At 51.7% G+C, this 26,950-nt stretch overlaps 1 protein-coding gene and 1 long non-coding RNA gene across 18 annotated transcripts in view; both read left to right on the forward strand.

Moving 5' to 3' along the window:
* The window catches only part of DLGAP2 (DLG associated protein 2), a 666,739-nt gene that overhangs the window by 439,157 nt on the left and 200,632 nt on the right, over positions 1 to 26,950 (forward strand). The gene's annotated exons all lie outside the window — the stretch shown is intronic.
* On the forward strand, positions 398 to 9,538 carry LOC146395824 (uncharacterized). Its single transcript, XR_014829723.1, has 2 exons — positions 398 to 2,081; positions 6,412 to 9,538. It is a non-coding gene; the product is annotated as an uncharacterized LOC146395824 (long non-coding RNA).

Raw genomic sequence — 26,950 nt, forward strand, 5'->3', positions numbered from 1 at the left:
CTAGATCTGCCATCCCTTCATCAGATGGCTCCCAGGACCCAGACCTCACAGGGGCTTCAGTTAATCTATGAAGCCGCACAAGTCCTGTAAATGTCTAGGTAGATGCTAGCCGCTACTGAGCTGTCCGCTCATCCAGGGCAAACCTGAGGGGACAGCCAGTGCCGGGGGCCTTGGGTGACGCCTCTGTGGAGGCTCCCCCACCCAGAGGACTTCCATTTCTCAGACATGAAAACCCCATCGCAGACTAGCCTGGTCTTTCTGGTCCCTCTTATCTGGAAACAGTTTCTCTGGAGAAGCAGTGTGAACGTGGCCTCAGGGAGAGATGCACCAGGTGCTCCAGGAGGGAGGGGTGTCACACAGAAGGACCTGCAATGCGGCCTGATGGGCGAGCAGGTGTGTCAGATGAGCCAAGCCACTGGGGGAGGGTTCGATGCTCAGGGGGACTCACGGGCGCTGGGGAACCCAGGACAATGTTTGCGTATTCTGTGGTATGTTGATTTGTGTCCTAACTAGTTCTGAAAAGGATGTATTAGGGCACAATAAAATGCGTTTCAAATGAATCAGAGAAATAAGCAGACAGAAAGTAAGGGAAGGAAATTAGCGAGTGCCAGCGCTGCAAGCTGCTGAACAAGGTGCCCGAGCTGCCGGGAGGATCTATGTTCCCTCTGGTTTTGTCCTGGGCACCAGGGCCGGGAACACAGTAGGTGCACAATAAATACATGTGGACGCGTGACCCTGTGCACTTGCTCTGGGCAGGCTAAGTGTTCCGGAAAAGAGAACAGGCTTCTTTCAGGACTCAGAATATCTAAGCGGTGAAAGCAAAGAATTTCCCAGAAAAATATAAACACAAAGAGAAAAAAGAAAGAAAACCAGGTATTCCTGATAATCACACATGATTATCAGGTTCTCCTGTGGAGCCTCTGGAAAGGAAGGAAACTTCGGGAATCTGATGCCTGGAGCGTGGGGTCAAGGGCGGAGTGCAGCTGACCCGGCTTCCCCCTGTGTCCCAAGAGTGTGAGGGTCCCCGGGGCAAGGCTGGCAGACCGGGCACTGCCTTTGCTAACAACTGAGGAGTTACTCCACAGAAACCAGCTCTGGCCGTGCGGGCAGCCCGTCTCTGACCTGTGACCCTTTGCCCCCGGCGCTGACCCCATCAGCTCCCTCCCTCTCCCTGCCACTGTCCCATTTCACGGACAAACTGAGAGATGCCTTGTGCTTGTCCCATGGAACGAACACGTAAACCAAGACCTTGTTGGCATAAAACCGCAGAGATGCAGGACCAGGGTTGTAGGCACAGGACTCCTTCTGGGATGAAGATGCCTGTACACGCTTGTCCCCACCTGCTTCTAATGCGTCATGGACCCATCCTTCCTCCTGTCAGTGCCAGGGAGCACTCGGCGGGTTGGGGGCACACCCTCCATGCCCCTAGCCCGAGGCTACCACGCAAGCCTGCCTCCTGCTCAGCACACACCTCCAGAGGGCGCTGTGCACAGACTTGCACGCCTGGTGCCTCAGGAGGAGTGTGGTGGGCTGCCTGGCGCACGGTGCCCTCTGACACCAGAGAACTAGATAGCAAACCAAAGGCAAGTGGGGTCAAATCCAAGACCCTGAGGAATCAGGGGCATCCAGCCCAGTGAGGCGGGGGCACCACAAACAGGGTCCGTCTGTCCTGTGAACACATCTCACGTGGCAGGAGCTGTGGCATCAGGGTAGGCGGGCCTCCAGGAACACGAAGGTTGATGGCAGAGCAGCCGTGAGGTATGCGGGGCTTCGGGGACCACTGTCTGGAGTGGCAGCGTGGTCTACCCCAGGGGCAGGCCTCCTGATACACATGTGAGCTTCTCCCAAATCTGGTAGGTGTGGAAACCATGGCCAGAGCTTCTCTGCCATGATCTCCTTCCAGGCTGTGGTGATCCCGGGAGGTGACACCATCACCCATGTTAAGTGGCCAGGACCCTGGGTCTCGGGAGGCTGAGACCTGCAAGTCTGCGGAGGCCGGCAGGAGCTCAGGGCCGCCTTCCCTCAACCATGGTCCCCGTTGTCACAATCACTTTTAAAATGTGAGAGCTGGAGTTCCTGTTGTGGCACAGTGGTTAACGAATCCGACTGGGAACCATGAGGTTGCGGGTTCAGTCCCTGCCCTTGCTCAGTGGGTTAACGATCCGGTGTTGCCATGAGCTGTGGTGTAGGTCGCAGACGCGGCTCGGATCCCGCGTTGCTGTGGCTCTGGCGTAGGCCGGTGGCTACAGCTCCGATTCAACCCCTAGCCTAGGAACCTCCATATGCTGCGGGAGCGGCCCAAAGAAATAACAACAACAATAAAAAAAAAAGATAAAATGTGAGAGCTAATCTCTCCGCACTGTGGTGGGAGTTTTGTCGCAGTTCTGATAATAGACAAGAAGCAGGACCTTTGCTTTTTTCCTCTGGGATCCCATGAGTCAGTGACAAAGTATATATTCCCAGGAAGCAGCACCAACAACATCCAGTTACATTGTTTCAAGGGTGGAGGGGGAAAACAGGCACCACCTGCTCCCACACCGGGTGCTTACAAAGTAAATCTTCAAATGGTCCCATTTTTGTTTTAAAAAATTACATTTTTTACATCCACCAGCATTTTCCGGGAGAGCTATATTTAATTTTCTTGGCACATTTTCTTTTCTAGGGGACATTTAATTTCATTAGATAGTCTTAAGCAGAAACTCTTTGTAGCCAAATGGTTATTGAACATGATCTTCATAAATCACGCCTCTCTGTAGCACAGTAGGTATTTAACAGAACACTTTGTCAGCACTTTTGCATCTAGGGCAGGCTTGAGGTGTTCAGGGGGGTCTCAGAAAAATCAGAGATGGGCAGGGAATGAGTGTTACTGACCGAGCACAGGTGTGGGGCATTTCCTGGGTGGTTTACTGCTGAAAGAGGTTACAGATGGCAGGGGGCCCAGCCAGTTGCCACGTCCACTGGGGTGCTGACCAAGGCTATCTGCATGGTGAATGTCCCCCTCAGGTCTGTTCATCCCGGTGGCCCTGGCTTCTCGCAAGTGTCGTGGGTTCCTGCGTGTGGGCTCTGGCAGGTTCTGTCCTGCTGGTTGCCAGGCCCCGTGGAGGCCGAGCCTGTGGCGGGGCAGCCACGCAACGGGGGACCTAGAGGCCGGCTCCAGGCAACCACAGCTGCATTGCTGTCTTCCAGGATCCTGCTGCCGCCTCAGTGGATTCCCAGGCTTCACACAGGGTGCGTTGATCTGTGATAGGCTGGAGGCCTTCTGACTTCGCTTTCTTGGGGTTCAGCGGCAGTTGGTGTATGTATCACAACCCAGCGTGACGACATCGACCCTGGGTCAGCAGGCGTTTTCTGTCCAAGGAGGCTGGGTAGTTAATATTTCAGTGTTGGGGTCTGTGTGGTCTCTGGCACCACTGCTCACTTGTGCAGATGTAGCGAGAAAATATCCATAGATAATATGTAATGATTAATGTGTTCCAATAAAACTTTATTTAAAAAAAAACAGACAGTGAGCCAAAAATGTCCTGGTTCAAACCCCTGGTGTAAGAGCTCATGGTACAGAGCAGGAAATCAGAAAGGGGTGGGTGAGGGAAGCTGTGCTCAGGGGTGGGGGCACAACCCTGCCACTTGGGAGCTGTGGCACAGTGCAGTCTGTGACCCATGTGGCAGCCACCAGGACTGCGTCTGGCCCAGCCTGGCCCTGCCCACAGGGAGCAAGAAGCTTGCACAGCACAGTAGGTTCCTCAGGCCCCCATCACAGGTGAGAGGCCACTTTGCCATGTGAATGAGACACTGAGGTGTCAGAGGCAGAGGTGACACAGGATGACCCAGCATGCTCAGGGTTAGAGTTGGGCAACGTGGACCTTTGGAAGGCGGATGCTTGTGACAGCCACACTGAACTAATGGGTTACATAGTTTTGTGATCATTTTCTCCAAACCAAATTGATCTTTAAACTCTATCTTGCAGATTAATTTTCATTCCAAAGTTCTAGTCGGTCAGTTCATTCACTATGAAAGGGATGTGAAGTCACAAGGGGCGTCTCAGCACCAAATGGATGGATGTGCCGGCGTCCAGCACAGCCAGCAAATACTTCCTTCCTCCCTCCTTCCTGGTTTAAATGTATCAGATCTTGTTGATGGAGATGAGCACAGAGAGGGATACACACACATATGCACAGTCATGCATATGCACACACGCACAGTCACTCCTACACACACACGGTCATAGACATGCACACACACAATCATGCACACACACCCACACCCACACACAGAGTCGTGCACATACACACATGCACACAGTCACTCCTACACACATGTGCACGCACACACACACACAGTTATACATGCACTCACATGGTCATGCACGTGCACAGCCATGCACATGCACACACAGAGTCACACATGTACAGGAGTACACGTGCATGCACATGCACATGAACACGTGCACAAGCACTAAATAACCTCTCCCTCGCCCTTCAGGGCCCAGCAGACTCAGCCAGAGAGGAGAGAGTTTCTGGTGAGTCTTGGCCGTCCATCTCTGCCCAGTGTCCTGAGGCCTTTGGAGGGCAGGAGGCCTGCTTTCTTGCAATGGCACCTCTGCCAGGAGCAGGACCACAGGCCGTCAGCCTGGCTGCCACCATTTCTGTTGCCACCAGAGAAGAAGTAGATCGTTAGTAGGATCTTTTTAGCAATTAGTTTTTGAACAAAGCATCTCCAGAATCATTTTGTTAAAATTTAGGTATCATTTCCCTAAAGGTTCAAAGTCTTGATCATAACTTCTGTCCTTTTAGCCAAAGAGCAGGCTGGGTGATGTGGGGGGCAGTGTCAATGAGAATAATTGATACAGAGGTGGGGCATTGGGTCTGGAGGAGCAAAGGAGCCTCAGGCTCAGGGAGAAGCCCAACTGGCATGGGCCAAGGGCAGGGTGGACACAGGAGACGGGGTCTGAAGAAGCAGACACCACCCTGTGGAATTGGAGGGAGCGGACGGAGGCCAGACCTCAGGCTCTGTGGGCTGATTTCAGGCAGCTGGGAAGGCTGTGGGGTCAAGGGCAGAGAGCACTCAAGCCAACCTGCTGGTATGCCCTCCCCGCCCAGTTCACGGTGCAGAAATTAGCACCTCTGCCCAGCTACATGGCCTTTGTCTGGTCCCATCTCTCAGACACGGCCGGACGCAAACTGGAAAATTTCCTGCATCCCTTGTCTCAGCATTGTCGAAAGTGGCCAAACTGAACCTCACGGTGAAGGTGAAGAGCGTGTGAAATATGGCATCTTCGTGGACATGCAGATGGTGTCACCTTCTCGGCACTTGTTACTTCTCCCCTGTCGGTTGCATTAAAGCAACATTTTCATACCACCCAGTTCTTCCTCTTCCCTCGCACTCAGCCTACGCTGCTTGCTCAGCGTCGCCTTAGCTACAAAGTCCAAATAGGAAAACAGGTGCTGAGGGTCCAGCTGCTCCTCTCTTCCTTGAAATGTTAGGCTAGGGCCTCGCACAGCAGAGGGGGTGCTGGGCGCCTCAGTCACTCACAAACCTGCCCTCACCAGCTTCCCTTTTCTACCTTTTCCTCATGTCCCTTTGACCTGAGACATAGCCAGGAACCAGTTCTCAGCAGCTGATAACCTAGCCTTACCCAGGGTGTCCCCAGACCACCCCTGGGCTCCATGATGTGATGGGAAGCAGCTGTGGTTTCACTGCAAAGGTGACAACCACGTCCGAGGTCACAGGGTAGGGTCCGGGGGAGGCAGCGGAGGAGGGACAGCCCCACCCCCCGTGGAGTCAAACGTAATCCTCCGGCATCAACAATGATGAGAGGTCTGGGCACAGCCTGCAGGGAAGCTTGCTGAGCCATGTGCGGGTTACTGCGGGTCAGTTGTACAGGCATGAGGCCAAGTGATGTCCTTGGCCGGGGCAGCCACCAACGAAACAAGCGTTCTGTGCTGCTCACACATCAGCCTCAAGTACACAGCATGGCCCGAGGCCCCAGCTTACGGAGGTACTCTCATGGAGCAGGACACCCCCAGGGCTCACAGGTCACCTCCCAGGACACCAGATTATGCCCTTCCTCTGTATCCACATTCTTTTATAACTTTATTACAAAATGAGTGGTGGTTTTGTTTTCATTTTTTTCCCCTTGACGAAATAAGACTTGGCATCCTGTCTTGCTCCCTTTATTTATTTTTTTATTTTTAATGTTTTTTTTTTTTTTGCCTTTTTAGGGCCGCACCCATGGCATATGTAGGTTCCCAGGCTAGGGGTCCAATCGGAGCTGTAGCCTCCGGCCTGCACCACAGCCACAGCAACGCCAGATCCAAGCCGTGTCTGTGACCTACACCACAGCTCAGGGCAACGCCGGATCCCCAACCCACTGAGCAAGTCCAGGGGTCAAACGCACAACCTCGTGGTTCCTAGTTGGATTCGTTTCTGCTGCACCACGATGGGAACTCCTGTCTTGTTCCCTTTAATTGGGGGTTTGATGGGCTTGCACAACTCATATGCCTGGCCTGGCCTCCTACTCGTCTGCACCCCTACCCCCTGCTCCTCTTTCAGGGTAAATGCTTCCACTTACAGTCAAAGATGCCTGAATGCCTGACACCCTGGGGTGGGGGGCGGCGCCCTCCAATCAGTCCTTTCAGCCACTTCCACACTATACGGGAGATAGTTGGTTATTCAGAGAAGAGCTCAAAGGTGCTGTCGCCTGGCTCTCTGACAAGACCGTTACTGTAGAGCAGGAGCAGGTAAGGAATTGAGTTTGGAGCAGGGTTCGAGCAAGGGGCCTGGGGTACTGTGTACTTTGTGTGAAACAGAATCCTGTCCCTGACCTGGAGGGCAGGCCTCCTCCCTCCGAGTGGACAGTTCTCCAGGGAGACCTGTGGGTTTCTTTCATCACCACTGAGGACTACACGGCATGGCTTCCTCTCTCGTGTCCTGGCTGCTAAAATCTAATAAGATAACATTTAGGGGCAAGTTTTATGCAGGATTTCACCCCAGCCGCTCTCCCTTCCTTGACAGTGGTTTCTGATATTACTTCCATTTTTTAATATGAACTCTCCTGTTGGACACATTTTAATATGAAAAGCCATCTAAAGCCTTTTAAGAAAATAGAGTATAAATTACAAAGTAATTGGATTAAAAATGCATGCTTTCCTTTAGCAGTAGACCTGTCAATAAAACATGACCCTTTGCATCCTATAACCCTGTGCTTCTCATGCCTTTTCCATTGGGTATATTCGCTTCTTTGGTCCAGGCGCTAATCTGGGAGGTAGAAGGGACAAGTGGCCATTGCCATTCCTTAAGGAGCCAATACATTGCCTGGTGGTCTGGGCACAGGCTATGGAACCATCAAGCATTTCAAATGCAAATTTAACTCTTCTGAGCTTTTTTGGTCAGTATAATGATGCTTGTATTACCTGCCACAGCGCTGTTGTAAAATTAAAGGAGTGTGTTTACAGTGTGTCCCCTGTCATCATTGCTAGTGACAGCCCTCTAGGAAGAACGCACAAGAGGCAGAGGTTAATGACTCAACGAGGCAGGAACAAAAGGGGCGGCCTTTGACCTCCATCCTTGCTGCCACCTCTGGGGCAGCTTCTGGCCACTGGTCCTTCCCGGGGCCAGGTGAGCCCTGAATCGCCACCGAGCATTCACAGGAGCTGGGGACAGTTATGTGCCTAAGCTTTCAGGGTACCTTGGGTGGATTCTTTGTGTTTCAGCCTCATGCCCAGGGACACACCCTCCCCCTGGGCCAAGTGTGCTTGTAGGTCAGTGCGGTCATCTCTGGGTGGGGTGGATGCCTCTTGATTCATGTGGAAATTCACCACCAAGGTCTGTGGCCTTGCTTGGAGACAGGGTCGCTCTTTCTGTGAGTAAATACGGTGCAGTGAGATGCAGTGAGGTGTCAACGGAGAGGAAGGATTTGGCTTCCGAGTTCTGACCTTTAGGCCCAGCTGGGGGACCCCGTCTGCAAGGGCCGATGGGTGGGGTCCCTGTCCCTTCCCGTTAACTTGTGCAGATGTGATGCAGTGGGCTGTACATGCAGTGTTACCATGAGATACACAAGATGGATTAGGGAAGAGCTGTCAGGCACTCGTCACCCAGGACTGAGACACGTGGAAGAGGAATGTAAACTCCTGACTCACCCTGAGTTTACTTTAAAGCTGTGTGTTGTTGCATCCCAAATCCTATAGACCAGCAAATCGTGTACCCTGTACATATTTGCTAAACTTCCAAGATGAACACACGTGCCTCTAGGTACAGGCAAAGTCTTAGGAATATGCCATGTTTATAAATGTCCTGGGTTGTTCCCCAGCAAATGGAACAAACATAACCTTAAAATTAATATAAAGGGGAGGAAAATGTGGCTTTCATATTGAAACAGATTCCTTTATAAGACACTGTAATTTCACTGCAATCAACCGATTATTAAAAACTCAGGCAGAAATAACCGCTGCATCATGCTCCCTGCTCGGGGACATAGATACTCATGAGACCATGATTGCAGGGGATCTGTGGGCTGGTTGGTCCCTCAACTCCATCAGCCATCTGTAGACACCTGTCCCATCTCAGTCTCTGAAGCTCTGCAGCCCCTCCAGGCCCTCGGCCTGATCCAGGTCCTTACCAAGGCTCTCAGAGGAGCCAGCAGTGTCACTGCTCCTGCATGTGGTGGGGCCTCTGCAGGGACTGTGTGGAAAGAGTGAGCCTCTGTCCCCTTGCCTCCCCCTGCCCAAGCCACTGGCTCAAAGTCCACTGTCCTGCAAACAAAACCCACTGGAAGGGGCAGGAAGATCCAGGAGCAGGATGGGGGCAGGGCATCCTGATCTAAGAACGGGGTCCCAATACTGCAGCAGAGGTGCTGCTCTGTCCCTCAGCCTCCCGTGGGCCACTGGAGGGTACTGATCCCTCTCAAGGCATGGAAATGGCCAAGACACAGACGTGACTCCACTGTGAAGTTTGGCGCGGGGGGGGGGGGGGGGCACGCTAACTGACCTTCAGCCCGTTCCCCCTGGCAGGAGCTGTGCACCTGGTCCAGGTGCCTGGGAAGGACTTATAGTCCCCAGCTGTGTCTGTGGCTTCATATACCTGCTTGGATTGTCAGTCATGGGGCCAGACGAGGGCATTTTGTAGTTAAGCCTTGTCTTTGATGTTTCTTGGAGGTTCTCATTAGCACATCTGAACGAAAGTGCTAGATAAAATCGAGGCCGATCCCGGGTAGGGAGCCTTTCTCAGCATGAAATTGAATGCAGGAATATTAATAAGAACAAATAATTGACCTAACATCTAAATCAAATTTCTGCAGGTTAAAAAAACATTGTAAACAAAATTAAACGGCAAAAACACAGCAGGAAAAATATTTGCAACATATTGACATGAAAATATTAATATAGGAAAAATATCTCAAATCAATATGGGAGATGCAAGTTGGCAACCCTCAAGGGAAAAAAATCAACAAAGGAAAATATAGTAATGTCACAAAGTAAAAATTTAATAAACCTGTGAAAAAAAATTCAGTGGAATAAAATAAGTGGAAATTGAAAAAAAAAAAGCTTAAAAAAGTCTTTCTTGTACTTATCATACTGTTAATTTTTATAGCAACAGTGGCCATCACTGTAAGTGAGGGCTCGTGGATGCAGCCTGCTGGGGAAATTACATATCAGAAACCTTAAAATATTCGTTTGCTTTGATCCCCAAATTCTGGTTCTCGGTATTTACCGTAAAGGGTGTTCTCTTAGCATAAAGTTGAAGAGTATCTTGATGTTCAACAGTGGGAGATTATTTAAGTAAAGAAAATACACAAAGAAACGGAGAAGCCACTGAGATGATGTGCAGGTGGGTGTGTAATGGGACAGAGACACACACGTCTGTGTTTGAAGTGGACGGAGCTTCAGGACAAGTGGTCACTTTGTGTAAGAAGCGTGTGGTGCAGAACCTGTTGTGATGACCGGGGACCAAGCAGGGTGTCTCCAGGAGATGAGGTTGCGGGACAGTCCATTTCTCTGCCTAAGCAAGTGTGCACATTTTAAAATGGAAAAACGTGTTACTTTAAAACACTGCAGCCACCAGCCCTGGACCGGGTGTTGGGACAAGTCCCTGTAGGTGTCTATAGCTTCCTGGCCCCTTCAAGCCTCAGGCTAAGGCAAAGATGGGCTGGCCGCCCCCTGAGGGCCATCCCCCCCCACTCCAGGTCACCAAGCGTCCAGCTGTGATCTCGGTTCACACACAGAATGGCCACAGGTGAGTCCCCACCCCACTCTCCCAGTATATGGGGGAGGGGACCTCACAGTGGCCCTTCTCTGAGTGTTTGTGTTATCTTCCTCTTTCTTTCCCCAAAACCCACTGGAAACCCCTTGATGGCCAAGGCAGTGTCATCGGTCCTTGCCTGGTCACCAGATGCTACACATCTGGAACAGGGCAGTCCCACTGGAAGGTCATGAGGGACTCGTGCAGGTGATGCAGGCGTGTATATCCTCTGGCCTCACACAGGTGGATGTTCACAGCAATAAACAAAATCTCTCTTTTCTAAGTTTTGAAACTGTGATACATTCAGAATTCTAGCTGAAAAGCCTGAGCTGTGAGAGGAGGTTTCAGGGGAGTTGAAGCTCAAAGCCCTTGGGGACAGATTTCCCTGGACAGGGTCCCAGCTCTGTCTGTGCTGCTGCCCAGCTCCCAGTGTGACTTCCGGTGAGGGCGGGGGTTCTCAGCGCCTGCAGCACGAGAAACCCAGGGCGAGTTGGTATCTGGTGTGGGAAAGTCAAGAGGAGCCAGGTGAGGTCTCCCAGGGGATGGGTTGCCCTGTCATTTCTGAGCACCCTTGGCGGGGAGGTCAGGAGGGGCTCCATGCTGCAGGCTGGTCTGTGGCAGAGTCAAGGCAGGGATGGCCTGGCCATATACAAGCATGCATACACACATGCACACACATACTGTGTGCATACACAAACATACATACACAGACACACACAGTTGCATGCATGCATGCATGCACATGTACAAACATGCATACGCACATGCACACGTGTGCTTGAGTGCACATACATACATGTACATATATACAGATGCACACAAAATATGCATGCACACACATGCACATACCTGCATATACACATACATACACAGTGACACACATACATACACACGGGGATGCACTTACATGCACATGTGCACAGACATACACACATACATACACAGTGGCAGACATGCACATACACACTCATATACACAGGGGCACACGTATACATGCATGCACACACAGGCGTACACACACACCTAGATCGAGAGGTTCCACAAGTGCACACTGCATACCTTCTCTGGGTCAGGAACTTCTCTAAGTGTTGGGATACATCCATGAAAATTCTGACCTGGGGCCCCTGGAGCTGATATTCCCAGTGGGTAGGTGGGACCATAGAAAAGGAAAGGGGCCTGAAGGGGTGTTATGAGTAAGGCGAAGGAAAGCAACGTCAAGGAGGAACCGCACTAGGGAAGGGCAGGCTTCACCTACACTGATGTGTGACAAGGACGTGGAGGTGATGAAGGGCTCGGCGGGTGGGCATCGGAGGGGGGGGCTCTTGAGAGGTGATCAGAGGATGGGGGGTGGGCTCCATGTAGGGCTCTGACCTCTGCCTGCTAGGAGACAGTGTAGAGAAGCAGCATGGCCCCCTAGTGTGCTAAGACCAGGGCTCCAACTGGTGCCTGGAATGGAGCAATGGAGGCCTAGAAGATGCTCATTCCCATGGCTATGTGCTGCCCTGCCACATTCCTGGAGGAGAGACTGGGGGTCAAGTTCATGAGTCAGACACCCACATTGGGGGGACCCAGCAGGTGGTTGAGCATATAATTCAGCCCCTGCATTTGCTCTGCCTGGAAGTTACCAGCATCCAGAGCACATTGAAAAAGATCCTGGGGGCTGGGTGGACCAAGGATAGCCAGGGCCACCCACCAATGAGACATCAGGGCCACCCACCAATGAGGTTGCAGGTGGTGAAGCATGGACCAGGTGGGTGGAGGAGGTGGAGGTTCCTGGTGTCAGAGGGCATGACTGCTGTGATATCTACCGGTGGCAGGGGGAGGCTGCAGGGGCTCTCGGGAACTTTGGGCATCAGTCCGGCTGTCCTTACCGCCGTTCGCTCTGCCCTGATGGTGAATTCTGCCAGGTCTTTGGGCATCTATCTGGTCAGGAGGTGACGTCAATGGCCTTCTCCTGTTTGGATTGTCCCCAGGGGCATTTACCAAACTCTTGGGTCTGCAGGTTCCTTCCTTTGGGGGGGGGGTGACAGATGCCCTCAATCTCAAAGCCCCTGGACCACGGAGCTGGGTCCGGCCCCTCCCCATGGGAACTCACAAACTGCTGAGGCCAAGAAGGTGTACCAGCCTGTCCAGAGCCCGGGCCCACCTGTCCTCCACCTGCAGACTCAATTCTTGCTCAGGAGCCTTGTTACCTTCCTAGTTGCCCTCCGGTCCGCCCCCCATGCAGAAACCTGTCTCACATTCCTTCTGGGTCATGTGTATTCCAGGCACATGCACCATGTCTGAAAGGGAGATGTCACCAGATTTAAATACCGTCCTGAGAACAGGAGGAATCTCCTCTGAAGCATCACGTTGAAGCATCACATGGTCCCCTGTGCTTGGGGCCAGAACCCAGGTTAAGTCTGTTCATGGAACAGAAAAGTCAAAATGACCATCATTGCTACCCTTGGGCCTCACTAAGCAAGATTTATGGCAGTTGCCACCAGACACCAGTGACCGCCAACATCCTTGAGGGCCGTCCTGCGCGAGCCGGCCTCTGTGGGCAGCGTGGTCCAGTTCTTTCATGGATCAAATTCTCCTCTAACAAAGGACTTTGGGGTATTGAGGCTGGACCTTAACTCATAGTTTTTCTTCAGATGATATTTGAAGGGCACGGATTTATCTTTCTTAATGAGTTATAAAAATGAAAACAAATGGAAATCCATGTGCTGCCTTTAGAAATGATTCTTCTCTATCGATTTTTTTTTTCTCCTTTTGTCATCACCGAGATTAACTTTCACACAGGACTCGGTGGGCAACCCTCTCTACCTGTGAGACTTTCTGGCCCTTCCTACCAATCATCACAGCTTTAGGTAAATGGTATTAAGTGAATTCCATTCCTTGGCTTGATTTCCTGGCTCGGTGTGCAGGTTAAGTATCACCAGAAGTCCATCTTGAGGCCCACCTGTGTCCGGTTATTAGATGTCCCAGTTGAGTGAGTGGGTTACGCATGCTCTCTGTGAAAGGTACCCTCTCCTTTGAGCAGGAACCAAGATACATGAAAGGGGACTGCAAGGTGGCTGGCGACTGAATTGGTACAGAAGTAGCTAATGCGAGCAAGTAGTCTCCCAGAATTTGCCGCCTTATCAAGGTTCTTAAGGACCCCAAGTACACAGGGTATTTCCAGGTGTGGTTTCTTTTCCAGTGGAGCCTGGAGGGGGCCTGGAGGGGGTCTAGAGGGAATCCAGGTGGGGGTCTCGAGGGGGACGTGGAGGGGGACCTAGAGAGAGGCCTGGAGGGGTCCTGGAGGGGGTGGCCATCCCGTCACTTTGCAGCGGTCTCTTGCTCTTCTGTCTAAGGACTGCTCACTCTGACCTTCCACCACTAGGTCAGGGTCACGTAGGAAGGGGCCCGTGGAGGTGGGGACAGCAGTTCCTTTCTCTCTGAGGTAGACAAGCTTTCCAGGGTGGATGTTGGGAGGGTGGGGAAGGAGCAACTTGCAGGTGGGACTTGGGCAGTTAAAAGCCACCTACAGCCAAAGGTGTTCTGTGATCACACTAAGTGTTAGGAGCAGACCGAGCACCACCGGGAGCTGTGCCCGAGCAAATCCCCCACCGCCAGGACACATGCGTCCCCTGGTGGTGGTGAAGGGGTCCACAGGGTCTGTCCTGGGCCGGGGGGCGGGGATAGAGGGGTCAAGGCCCGGATGCTGGGGAGTCACACGGCTCCTTGCACGTCTCTGTCTTCATATCACGAATGCAGGCCATGCTCTGGATGCACAGAATCTGTTCAGAGGAGGCGAGGCGCCTGGTCTGCACGAGGGGCTGCTCTGTCAGAGCTCATTTATTTCCTCATTTCCCCAATTTCTTGTCTGAGTCCCTTCAGCCATGGTTTTCCACCCTAATAATAGTCGTGCATTCTTTCACCCCGTTACCCACGTAGGGGGTGGGGGTCCCTCCTTTGCATGGGAACCTAACATCGGCCCTGAGAGAAGTCAAATCTATTTTCTTTTCCTGTATATTTTAATTTGTGAAGCTAAAGCCTTCGTTTCAAGAACAGCACTGACTTCTTTTAATGACATTCATTTCAGGTTAGGAAACACGACCTCATGATTCGCTGAACTTCTCTTAGGTAATTGAGTGTGAAATTTCAAGGTAGATAACAAGGTTCTCTCCCCTTGCCCCTTCTCCTTGGTTTCCAGTCTCTTTCTCCTGCTACCTTTTTGAGGGGAGGGGTGGTGACCTCGCACCCTCAGGGACCTTGTGGGGATGGCAGGAGCAGGGGGAACCATCCAGGAGGGAGCAGCCCTTGCCCCACCAGCCACCTCTGCCCTCACAGCCTCTCCAGCCCCACCATGACTGTGGCTCAGGCCAAGGGCTGCTAGACCCTCTGAGTTTTAAAGAGAAGCCAAAAATCTGGTTTCTGTCTGAAATCTTCTCATTTTAGATGTTGGCAAGTAATTCATACAGGGAAAAACAAAAACTGGGGACTCATGATTGGGCCAAATTAAATGCATCTGCAGGTAGATTTGGCCGCCAGCCTGGAAGCTTGCACTCCGCCCCCTCTACAGGAGAAGAAGTGACTCCCGTGAAAGAGCAGGTGCACAGGGCCTGCAAGAAAGATGCCACCCTCCTCAGAACATGGGTCTCTGGCCTCTCGCAGCATCATCTCTGAAACCAAACTAGAGCTGGAGTGAATGCCCTCCCCCCCAGTCTTCCTGCTACCACCCAGCCATGCCTCTTTTCACACAAAAACCAACCACAACAGGGGCTCTAAGTGGGCTTTAGTCCAAGCCGTTGAGGGCCGGTACTGTCTCATGGGGAAGGATGTATCTGCATATCCTGTTAGGACGCTCGCAAGCAGCAGACGGGGTGGGCTCCAGGGCCAGGACTGCAGGAGCTCCAGCCTGGAAGGAACGTCCCTGAGCTGAACGCCCTTGTCGGGCTGACTCTAAAGCTGCCTCCCAGAGTTGCTCAGTCCATCACACGCATGCATCATGCTGGACAGTCACCAGTGAGGGAGATTTTATGGTCCAGGGCTGAGAACTGACCTCAGCTCTACAGGATGAAGGGAGGGGTGGGGGTGGGAGCCCAGCCGGGAGACCCCAGGCCACCTGCCTCTGCTGGCTGGCCTTTCCCAGAGGAGGCTCGAACTTCCTTGGCTTCACGGCAGCGGGCAGTTTTGCAGCTTTGAGTAGGCGCTACCCAAACTAGGCTCCTTGCCTCCTGCCTGGCCTGAGACCAGAGGATCCAAATGGTGACATATCACAGGGACGGTTCCCAGGTCCTGGAGAAAGATAGTTTGGGGCTATAAAACTGGCAAGAGGCTCCTAAAAAGACTGACATCTCAAAGGGGTGGGAGAGAGGATTCGTGTTGACAGATTTTCTAAAGTAAATGCTCTGAGAAACTCGAGTCAGGAAGAGGCATGTCTGAAGCTGTCACACTGAGCTTCCTCTGGCCACAGCCTGCAGGCTGGCAGGTCAGACCCTCTGCTTTCCCCAGGGCATGGAGGCCTGTGGGCAGGGTGGACTCGGCCCTGGAGGGGGACCCAGGTGAGGAGGTCCTGAGACCTCAGGAGGTAGCACACAGGGAACTAAAGCGTGTGGGTCCCTCATCTCTGCAAGGCTTGCATTACCCCCTGTGCAGTGGGTGGGAGGAGGGGGGTCATTTTGAATCCATGTGCTTCTTGTCGCAAAGGAGGAAGTGCACATCACGGAACAGACACTCCGAGAGGGTCCGGGACTGGCCCTTCAGGAAGCTTGCTCACCTGGATGAAATGATTCTTGCTGAACTAAAAGCTGCCACCTGGATGTCCTCCAGCTGTTACTGGCATTGACCCGTTGGGAGAGCCAAGTCTACCCGCATAGAGCAGAACATCCATCTGTGTCCCCATGGACAGAGCCTGGCAGCCACATCCCAGTCTCAGGACCCGGGCACAGGCGAGGGACCACAGCAGACTGAGGGGAAGGTGCTCTGCATCAGGGTCCAGGACGGGGCGCTGAGAGCAGCTTGCGAGGATGTAAATGTTTTGTCCCTGCTCTTTCACTGCCCAGAGTCAGTGTTTGTCCAGGAGGAAACTGGGTGTCGGTGGGGAAGCCACACGTGCTATGGAGGAGGAGCGCCCTGTGTGTCATGCCTCAGAAAATGCCCAGCTGAGCTTTATCCTTGTAAAACCGACCCTTGCCTGCTCTCAGAGCTGGTGCTGCCCCAGACAGGCCAGGCCTGCAAACTGAAACCCAGGGGCTGGTCCAACTCATGGAACTGTGTGCCCTGGCCCTGCGGTGGAAACCAGGAAGCCCTCACGATGTGGAACGGTTTCCCACTTGCTTCTCTCTTTCTCCCTTTTCCCCTCTTTTTAACATGAATTCTAACAGGTCATTTCCTGAATGGTCAGTGTGTATTTCTTCATAAAATAAACATTACCTGACTTGCACCAGGTTCAGTGCCAAGGGCTAGAGACAGAGGTAAATGAGACGTGTGTCTTGTCCCCGAGGAATTCACAGTCTAAGGGGACAAGAGGCAGAGTGGCTGCACATCCATCCACACTGTGCTGGAGGTGGAGAGATGGGACATTGACCAAGACTTGAGGAGGGGCAATCCAGGAAGGCTTTCTGGAGGAGGTGGTGCCTGCGCCAAGTCTCAGCGTAAAGGAGGTATGGGGGCAGAGACACTCCAGGTGAAGGATGAGCAGGAGCAGGGGATCTGAGCTGGAAAGCTCCAGGCGTGTGCCTGATCAGCCCAAACAGGGCAGAAGAGGACAGTGGTGAGAAATAGGCCAGCATGAGAGATGACCCAGGACACTGGGGGCTGCAGACAGATGCCCACCCAAGGTTTCCTGATGGATTTTCTCAGATAAGAATAAAATTAGGAGGCTTGGTTAAGTGATGAGGTCCTAGAGTAAACAGTGGTGCTGAAATTTGCATAATGTATTCCCCCCACTATTACATCCCTGGTGGGACTTACTGGCTGCAGATCACACTCTGAGAGATGGTTTCTCCAGGCAGGGACACAGTGGTTGTTAAACCACATGTCAGGATTTGGCTGCTGCTGGGTTGTCACCTGTGGGATTCCCTGGGTCACAGGAGCCAGAATAATCCCCCTTCAGAAGGTGATGGCTACAGACAGTTCTTGTTGATTCTCTTTTGAATCCCAGACCTCTCTAAGAATCTGGTGGAAAGGTGTTGGTGCCTGTGGGAGAATTCCCAGGTCAGCAGTAATAAAATGAGCACATGATCCGGGGCTTCCCAGCTCAGGAGCTGAAGTCCGACTGTGAGCCCAGCCAGGCCCCACCCCACTGGGAGCTCAGGAGAAAGCAGGCCCTTCCAGCTCCACCCGAGCTGTTCCCACCACCCTCCAAGTCCAGAGAGGTGGGACTCACACATTTCTAATGAAAGGCTCTTTGGCTACGGTGCTCGGAAAACTCTGTAGCCTCATCTCATAACAGAGAGGGTTTGATGCGTGTCTCATTGAACACTTTTTTAAAAAGTATGTGCTGTTGTGTGTGCCTTCTTTACTGGGATTCAGAATATCATTCCCTTGTGCAAGTGTCAGCCTGTCTGGATTGAAAGCCAAGTTTTGATCAGAGCTGTGGAGTCAGTGGGCCCACGTCCAGGCATAAGTTACATGTAAGCAATGACAAGAGGAAGTGGGGGGGGGACCCGGGAGAGGGGGGACACGGATGCCTGGGCTGCTTTCCCTGCCGTGTGCCTTTGTCTCCCCAGAGGTGGAGAAGGGGTGGCTGCTGAGGCCTCAGAGTCCACCCTCCTGCTCTGGCTTGTCAAGTCGTGGTCACCAACTCTCCCTCGTGTGCAGTTGTGCAGATGGCCCGCTGTGGGCTCTGGTGAGATGGCAGATTCTAACAGAGGCTGGTGGGGCTGGGCTGCCAGCCCACAGACCACATGGGAGCCCTGAGCACGCACATGCCTGCCCAGGGTCCCACGGCCCCATGAGCACTCTCCATGGACAGTCCAGAAAGAGGGGAACCTTCCGTGAATGTTTATGAAAGATGCTGGCCACCTCAGCCCAGCGTGTCATCAGCAGGACCTCTTTGCAGAGGGTGAATGGTTGAAAAGAGAGAAATGCAGATCTTTCATGAGGACTGAGGTGTCCATTCGCCTGGTCATCGTTCTCATAAGTTGACGGATTTTTTGTTTAGTTTTTTTTTTGGTTTTGTTTTTTTGCTTTTTAGGGCCATACCCACAGCATGCAACATATGGAGGTTCCCAGGCTAGGGGTCAAATTGGAGCTGCAAGTGCCTGCCTACGCCACAGCCACAGCAACGCGGGATCCGAGCTGCTTCTGCAACCTACACCCAGCTCACGGCAACACCAGATCCTTAACTGAGCGAGGCCAGTCAAACATGCAACTTCATGGTTCCTAGTCAGATTCGTTTCCACTGCACCACGATGGGAACTCCTGGTTGACGTATTTTTAATGCTGGGAAAACTACATGATAAACTGGAGAGTTAACTGGTTGTTTGTTGAGTCCAGCAGTCAGAGCTGCCTGTGCGGCTACGAGGAATCTATAAAGCCCAGCACCTTGTCCCACTGAGGTGAGCTCCCGGCGGGTTTGCTGGGTCCGCTCCAGCACGAAGTCTGCCTTGCCTTCCGTGGCTCCAGGAGCTCCTTCAGTATGGCTTCCCCAGCATTGTGCCCCCATTTTCCAAGTGCTCACCTTGTCCCAGGCTCTGCCCGGCACTGGCCATGCACCTGGCACCCAGCCCTGCAGCCCAGCAAGATTACAAATGGGGACTCAGCCGTGTTAGGAATCCTGTGTCCACCAGCAGCAAACTATCCAAGTGGTCAAGGTTGGTGCGAGTCTTCTGGGGCAGCTGTGACTGGGGCCAGAGTCTGAGTGACAAACAAACGTGTCTCTCCCCGTCCAGAGGCTGGAAGTTTGAGATTGAGGTGTGGGCAGGGGTCCCTGGGGCCTCTCTCCTGGGGTGTGGATGGCCGCCTCCTCCCCATGTCTCCATATGGTCACCCTCTGTGCGTGTCTGTGTCCTGATGGCTGCTTCGCATTAAGGACGCCTGTGGTATAGGATTGGAACCACCCCAGGCCCTCATTATACCTTCATTGCCTCTTTGAGGGCTCTGTCTCCAGCGCAGTCACATCCTGAGATCCTGCACGTTAGGATCTGGGGATGCAGTCCCACCTGTGACCGTTAGTTGTGCTCCTGGCGGTGCACCGTGATGCTGCTGTGTCCTTTCTTTCCCTGCCTCTACATTTTCTCCATTTATTTTGTTTGGCATCAAATTTAAATTCCAGGAGTGTCTGCATTTTACAGAGACATTTGGTTCTGGCACTTTGATCTTAAGTGGGTGCAGGGAGCCCGTGTCCCTCAAGCCCAATTCAAGTCCCTCAACGGTGACAAAGCCCCGCCCCCAGTCTATCCCAGTCCTCAGCAAGTCCCACAGTCTCTGAGTCTTTATGCCTTCACATCTGCAGGAGTTTTGTGGCCACAACACAAGAAAGTACCCTGCTTCCCAGACACCTTCCAGGACCCACTGTGCACACTCAAGAGGACGTGCAAGACACACCCGGCAGGACTCAGGCACTCAGGCCACGGGTCTCTGCAGTGTGTCCTGCTCACTGAGTGGCTGGCCACGCAGGCACAGGCCCTGGGGACTTGGTGAGGACCTCTGGGGGGACCTGGCACCTGGTGCGCCTATAAAGGTTCAGTCTCTACCTCCTGACGTTCAGCAGCACGAGTGAAACAAGACAGGGTAACTGTAAGGCACCACGAAAGAGAGGAAAGTGCCCACACATCGGGGGGAAGATGGCAGCGTGGTGGGTGGGACAATGACTGGGGGACAACCTGGACCCTTGGCGCAGAGGGAGCCGTGATGCCTCCACCCAGGGTCCCTGAAGGGGCCAGCCCAGCCACACGCTCCGCAAAGGTGGTCTAGTCTTGCCGGCCACTCCAGGGCATTGGACACCATCTCTGGGCTCCACTGGGTGAGGCTCTACACTGTCTCTGGGCTCCGCCAGGTGAGAGCTCTTCCCAGAAGGAGCCCTTTCCCTCCGCTCAGGTTCACCAGTTCTCAGCCCCACCCTGTGGGTAGAGGCGCTGAGCTGGGCCTCCCTTCCAGGAGAATGGCCCAGGTCTTAGCCATGCCCAGCCTGCTAGCCCTGAGGGTGCTGCTGGGCCAGCCCCTCTTCCCAGGGCATGTGGTTCCCCCAGACCCATCTCCGTCCACCCCAACCTGGGCCAGGAGCACCCCCACCCGTCGCCATGGACCTTACTCTTTGCATTTTCATAGACTTGGAAAATGCAGGTCTGAACTGACTTCCCCTCACCTTCTATTCACATCAGACCGTCTTTCCTCAAGTAATAAACCACGTACTTGTTCTTGCTCCCTTTGCTTAAAATGGGGTAAAGAATAAGCTTTAAAAAGAAAAAAAAGACAGAGGGAGCTGTCTTTTATTGTGATTTCCAGTATTTGCAGGTGGACAGAATGCGGGGTGCAGTCCCAACTGGCAGGGACACTCCTCGTGACACACGTTTCCCTTTCCAACCTCAGCTTTCACTGTTAATAGCGAGGATTGTATTTCTGCTGCTTCTGTTATTCTATTATTATAATTGTCATCTGAAGCCAGTGTGTCCCTATACTGTCTTGTTTCTTCCTCCACTTGCTTCCTGTGCATCCCTTCTCACCTGTGTCAGCTGCTCCAGGGGAGGAAAGTTCTATTTTTCTTTTGTCCTATCCTGTACCCGGCAGCACCACCCCACGTAACAGGCCGTCTTTAGCTGAATGGCACTGACATGACCTTCTCTTCGCAATAACCCTCTAGTGCAGCCAGGACTTCTGCTGCCTCTGCAGCCTCTCACCAGCCCCAACTGCGGTCCTGGACCCTAAAGGCAGATCAGGTCTCAGTGCCCATGTACACCCAGAGATGCTCTGGTCAGCTTGACAAAAGTCAGGTGCATTTCCTGGACTCACCACAAGAGAAATGGATGATGCAGGCAGAATGGTCCAGGCTGGCCTTCTGCCCAAAATGCCACCGTGACCACTCCCTGTACGATTAATATCCTGCGGTAGTTTGCAGCTTCCGTAATTGGAAACCTCTTCAGCTGAACCCTGTTATTCTCACTTCCCGTGGCTTGATTGGAAAAGGAGGAATTTAAAGATCTTTTGTGCTTTCTCACACTTGATGGTAATGAAACTGGATGTTGAGATTTGAGGCGAATAAATCACTGCTAACAGGACATCTCAGGGCCCTTCGCAGGAGACCAGAATCTTGCTGGAGAGCTTAGCCCTGTGTCCTTGCCGAGTTAGGAAGGAGACATGAATATTCGTGACCTTTCCTGTGTTCCAAGTGCTTTGTTTGGGGTCGTGGAACTGTCACACCAGCCACATGAGATGGGCTTCATGCTGTTCAGCATTTCTAGACTCTGGACAGAAAAGCAAGCCCCAGAGAATCACAGCTTACCGAGAGTGTTCTACCACTTTGCTCTGAAAGAGGAAGCACGGGAGACTAGGAAGGAACTCCTTACGAACAAAGACTTGGCATTTTATTTTTTTATTTACAAATTTCATTGGAGTGTAGGTGACTTACAATGTTGTGTTGGTTTCAGGTGTACAGCAAAGTGAATCAGCCATATACTTACATGTATACCGATTCTTTTTCAGAGTCTTTCCCACTGTAAGCCATCACAGAGTATTGAATAGATTTCCCTGAGCTGTATATAGTAGGTCCTTGTTACCGATTGATTTTGTATATAGTAGCGCGTATATGCCAATCCCAACCTCCCAATCCATCTCTTCCCCAATATTTCCCCTTTGGTAACCATAAGTTTGGCTTTGAAATCTTGAGTCTGTTTCTGTTTTGTGGATAAGTTCTTTTGTATCATTTTGATTAGAGTTCACACATAAGTGATATCACATGGTATTTGTCTTTCTCTTTCTGACTTCATTTAATATGTGAGTCTCTGGTCACATCCATGTTGCTCCAAATAGCATTATTTTGTTCTTTTTTATGGCCAAGTAATATTCAACTGCATATATGTACCACATCTTCCTTATCCATTCCTCTGTCAATGGACATTTAGGCTGTTTCTAAGTCTTAGTTATTATTAATAGTGCTTCTGTGAATATACAGGTGTGAATGCCCAGGAATGGGATTGCCTAATCATATGGTAGTTCTATATTTACTTTAAGATACCTCCATACTGTTCTTCATAGTTGTTGCAGCAGCCTGCACTCCTGCCAGCAGTGTATGAGGCTCTTATGACTTGGCATTTTAAGATTTTTGCTTTTTTTTTTTTTTTTGCCTTTTTTTAGGGCCACACCCACGGCATATGGAGGTTCCCAGGCTAGTGGTCTATTCAGAGCTACAGCAGCCGGCCTATGCCACAGCCACAGCCACACCAGATCCGAGCCGTGTCTGTGACCTGTACCACAGTTCACAGCAATGCCAGATCCTTAACCCACTGAGCGAGGCCAGGGATCGAACCCCAAACCTCATGGTTCCTAGTCGGATTCATTTCCACCGCACCATGATGGGAACTCCTGACTCGATATTTTAAACAGCTAAACTTGGTGAAGAGATAGAGACAGAGAGCAGCAACGTGGCCAGCAGGCATGTGAGGACCTGGCTCCACCTGCAGCCCTGCCTTTGCCTTCTTCCTGCACCATCTCAGCAATTAAGTCATCATTTCTACAATTAGAAATATTATATTAACCACCTGATAGGACTCTTTTGCTGTTGGTTTCCCAAATACTTCAGATGAGTGGCATTTTTAAATAATTTTTGTTCAAAATAGGTCATGTATAAAGATAAGCTGCTAAATAGGAAATGTTACTGGATTAAATATGACATATATTAAAAGCTTCGCCCCTTTCTCCCTTCATCCTTTCCCATCTTCTCTCCTTCTTCCCAGAAATCAAGACTCAGGAAGAGTCTGTGTGTATCTACACCCATCTCTCTCCCTTTCTCTCCACCCCCACCTCTGTATCTACCTATGTATGTGTCTATTTGTCTAAGTCATACGAATACTATGTGTCAAGTGCTAGAATACAGGATTCACACATCTAAGTTTGACTTGATGCAATTTGTTATGGCTTCAGAATATGAAACTAGGGTAAAACAGAAGAAATTAGAAGAAAAGGCTGTGCTTGTGGGGGACATGTCCCTCTAAAGAAGGAGAGGGGGTTCCCTGAAGAGGAAAAAAAAATATTTCAGACAGAAGACAGCACAGGGAAAGGCTTAGAGACGAGAACATCATGGTGTGTTCGGGAAACCTCGACTGGCAAAGAAAATGGCAGGAATCAAAATGTGACAGGAGAAGAGACCGGGGGGCGGGGTCAAGACCGGTCACCTCTTCCTCAGCTGTTCTCAAAGTCCAGTGAGGATCAGAGACACACCACATACTGCTGGGTCCCAGCCGTGTCTCCCGTCAGTGGTCCAGGGTGGGGCTGGGCATCAGCACAGCCAGCAAGTTCCCAGGTGATGCTGTTCCTGGTCCGGGACCACCCCTGGCACCTGATCAACCATCTCTAGGCCAGAAGCAGCCATCAAGCAGAGTGATGGAAATGGTTTTGCACTCAAGGAAAAAAAAAAAATCTGTTTTCAATGTTGAAGATAAATTTTCCAGAGAGAAACTCTGGCAGAGGGACTAGGTGGGAGGGTCAGAGGGCCAGGTAGGGAGGGGGGACAGAGGGACGGGGGTGGGAGGCCCTTGATTGCTGCTTATTGGGCGCCAGCTGTGCTGGTACACAGACACCCACCCCTTGCCCTGCCCTCAGGATGGAGGGAGGGCGGGTGTTGACAGTTCCAGTGGAGGGCAGGGCTGCAGAACCCTCTGCTGTGGGGCTGTGCTGCACGTCATAGGGCATCTGGGGACACCCCCCCCCACCTCTGCCCTCTACACACCAGAAGCACATTGTGAAAAAGTAGAGAAGTTACATAGTTCAGTGCAGAGCTGGTGTTCAGACCCAAGGCTCTCACCTCAAAGCCGAGGCTCTGAAATCCTGCTGTGAATGGATGGGGAGGTGGGGGAGATAGGGGAGAGGAAGTGTTGAATGACAGTGGCTTTCTTATGTTTTATGACTCGTTTCTTATTTATCTCTGCTAGGGAGGTCGTACATTTCCCCCAGGGACCATGGAGTTAGAACCCTCCACGTCAGAATGAATCCCAATGTGAGAGTTTCTTAATGGAAGTTTCGTCCTTCAGCCTGGAGCCGTTGGAGTTTAATTTAAACGTTCGCCCCTGGAGTTCTGAATACACTGCTAAAGGTTTCAGTGAAAGGAACACTGCATACCCTTGAACTTAAAATAGAGTATTCCTATGGTGACTTACCCTAGAGCCACGTTTGTGTTTGTCCTGTCACCTCTCCTGGAGGCCTGGGGCTCTGAGCTGCTGGGAGTGGTTCCCCTGACGGCATGGGATGAGAGGGGAGGTTGCCTGCATGGAGGGTGCATCTCTAAGACTAAACCTTGGCCTAGAGGTTTGAATATTTGCATTTACTTCTGTTTGAGCCTTTAAGCAGTCAGCTTACCCTGCAGCAGAGTGTGGGATTGTGGAGGTTGTGCCGGGGCAGCCAGAATGGCTTCTGGGCTCCTGGAGAGGTCCTTGTGCTGATGTGCCAGCAGGTCCTGTGGTGCAGGCTCAAGCATGTGCAGCTTGGACCCTGGGCTGAAGCCTGTCAGGGAGGAAGGGCTTCACTCTCTGGGGGCCCAGGCAGGGGCGTCTGCAAAGATCCAGGTCCGGGGCTAAGTGTGACCTGAGTATGGAGAGGCGTCTGCCCACAGAAGATATGTAGTGGAGATTGTGGCCCTGATGGGACCCAGGTTTTGTCTGTATTTATTGGTCTTATCTTTATAGACTGAGTATGTGTATCTCTCAAACATATGTATCAAACCCCAACCCCCAACGTGATGGTGTTGGGAGGTGGATTGGGAATGACTGATTCGATTTAATGAGGTTGTGAGGGTGGGGCTGTGATGGGATTAGCGCCCTCTGTCTCCAAAGCCAGCCTCCTGGACATGCCCTTTATGGTGATGTCCATCTTATTTGAAAGACAGTGACTGCCCCCCACCCCCCGCCCTGGATTTAAGAAGTCGGGAAGTCTGTAGTCTGCAGCCCAGAAGACGGGCCTCACCAGGAACCTTGATCTTGACGCCAGCCCAGAGAATGAGAATAAGTTTCTGCCATTGTAATCGCCTCATCTGGGGTTTTTCCAGCAGCCCCCAAAGGGCGGGAACATTGTGTCAGAGCCAGGGGGCTTCATCCAATGCGCCCATCACATCTCACTCACCTGGAGTCTGCACACCTTGGCCATCCACCAAGGAAGGGAATCAGGTGCAACCCGTGAGGGACCCACCTCACTGGCTTGCCTTCCACATCCCGTCTCCACACAGGCGCCATCGAGGGGGTGGCGTAGGATGCTGACTCCCCCACAGCCGTCACAGAGATGGTCCACGTGTACGTCAGAGGCACAAGCCCTGTTTTAAGCCACAGGTCAGTCACTGTGCAGAATGGGTGCGTTTAGGGGGAAAAAAAATCACAAAACAGGCCTCCCCCCCGGAGATGGGGGCTGGGAACGTGTATAGGACCCCTGAACCCAGCACCCCCCAGTGCCTCCACTTCACCAAAACCCTCGGAAGGTCCTGTTACCCCCCCAGACACACACAGGAAGAGCTGAAGTGCTGTGAGGGCTTTCCTTGGCCGAAGGTCAGCTTGTGCTCTAAGCCAATACCTATTTTTCCTCCTTTTTCGGATGATTAAGCAAAAGGTTACAAGAGTCATTTTGAAAACAGTGGGAATTTTGAAGATTTCTGTTTGCTCCAATTTCCTTACGAAGGCCATCTGGGAAGGATTTGTTCCTGCTGTGCTTCACTATATCTCTGGAAATTAAACTTCTCTCCATCCTGTAACCTACAGCAGAGAGCATTTGTATGGATTGACTTGGGCTTTAGAGGTTTGAACTCCAAGTTCATCTGAGTGTTTATGCTTCTGTAATTATGCATCTTGTTTAACTTCATCAGCTTTACTTTGTAAATCAAGACACTATGTTAGAAAGTAAGGATTAGGTCGTTGAAATCACTGCATCATACTTAGTTACCTAATTTAATAGCACAGCAGTCTGAGTGGCTTTAACGGCTTGCACCACTTAACAGAGCGACAGTCTGTAACGCCCCATGTGCCACGCTGTAAGTCGGAGGCTGTGTCCTCAGGTGACATTGTCTGCAGGGGGATCTGAGCCCAATGTGGCCACCAGGGCCGTTTCCTCACCTCCATAACCCTCCTTAAGATGCTCCAGAAATAAGATTGGTTTTTTGTTTGTTTCTTTGTTTTGTCTTTTAGGGCCGCATACGTGGCATCTGGACGTTCCCAGGCTAGGGGTCAAATCAGAGCTGTAGCTGCTGGCCGACACCATAGCCACAGCCATAGCAATGTGGGATCCGAGCCACATCTGCTACTTTTATTTTTATTTTATTTTATTTTATTTTATTTTATTTTATTTTATTTTATTTTATTTTATTGTCTTTTTAGGGCCACACCCGCAGCATATGGAGGTTCCCAGGCTAGGGGTCTAATCAGAGCCGCAGCTGCCGGCCTACACCACAGTTCATGGTGTAGGATCCTTAACCACCGGATCCTTAACCCACTGATTGAGACCAGGGATTGAACCTGCATCCTCACGGATATTAGTTAGATTCATTTCCTCTGAGCCACAATGGGAACTCCCCAGAAATAAGGTTCCTAAAGTCACCTGGCTGGATAGCAGAAGA

The sequence above is a fragment of the Sus scrofa genome, chromosome 15 (genome assembly GCF_054392235.1).
Source record: "Sus scrofa isolate SSC_HxYL_T2T_F1_AM1 chromosome 15, Sscrofa_HxYL_maternal_Yorkshire_Landrace_v2.0, whole genome shotgun sequence".
NCBI lineage: Eukaryota > Metazoa > Chordata > Mammalia > Artiodactyla > Suidae > Sus > Sus scrofa.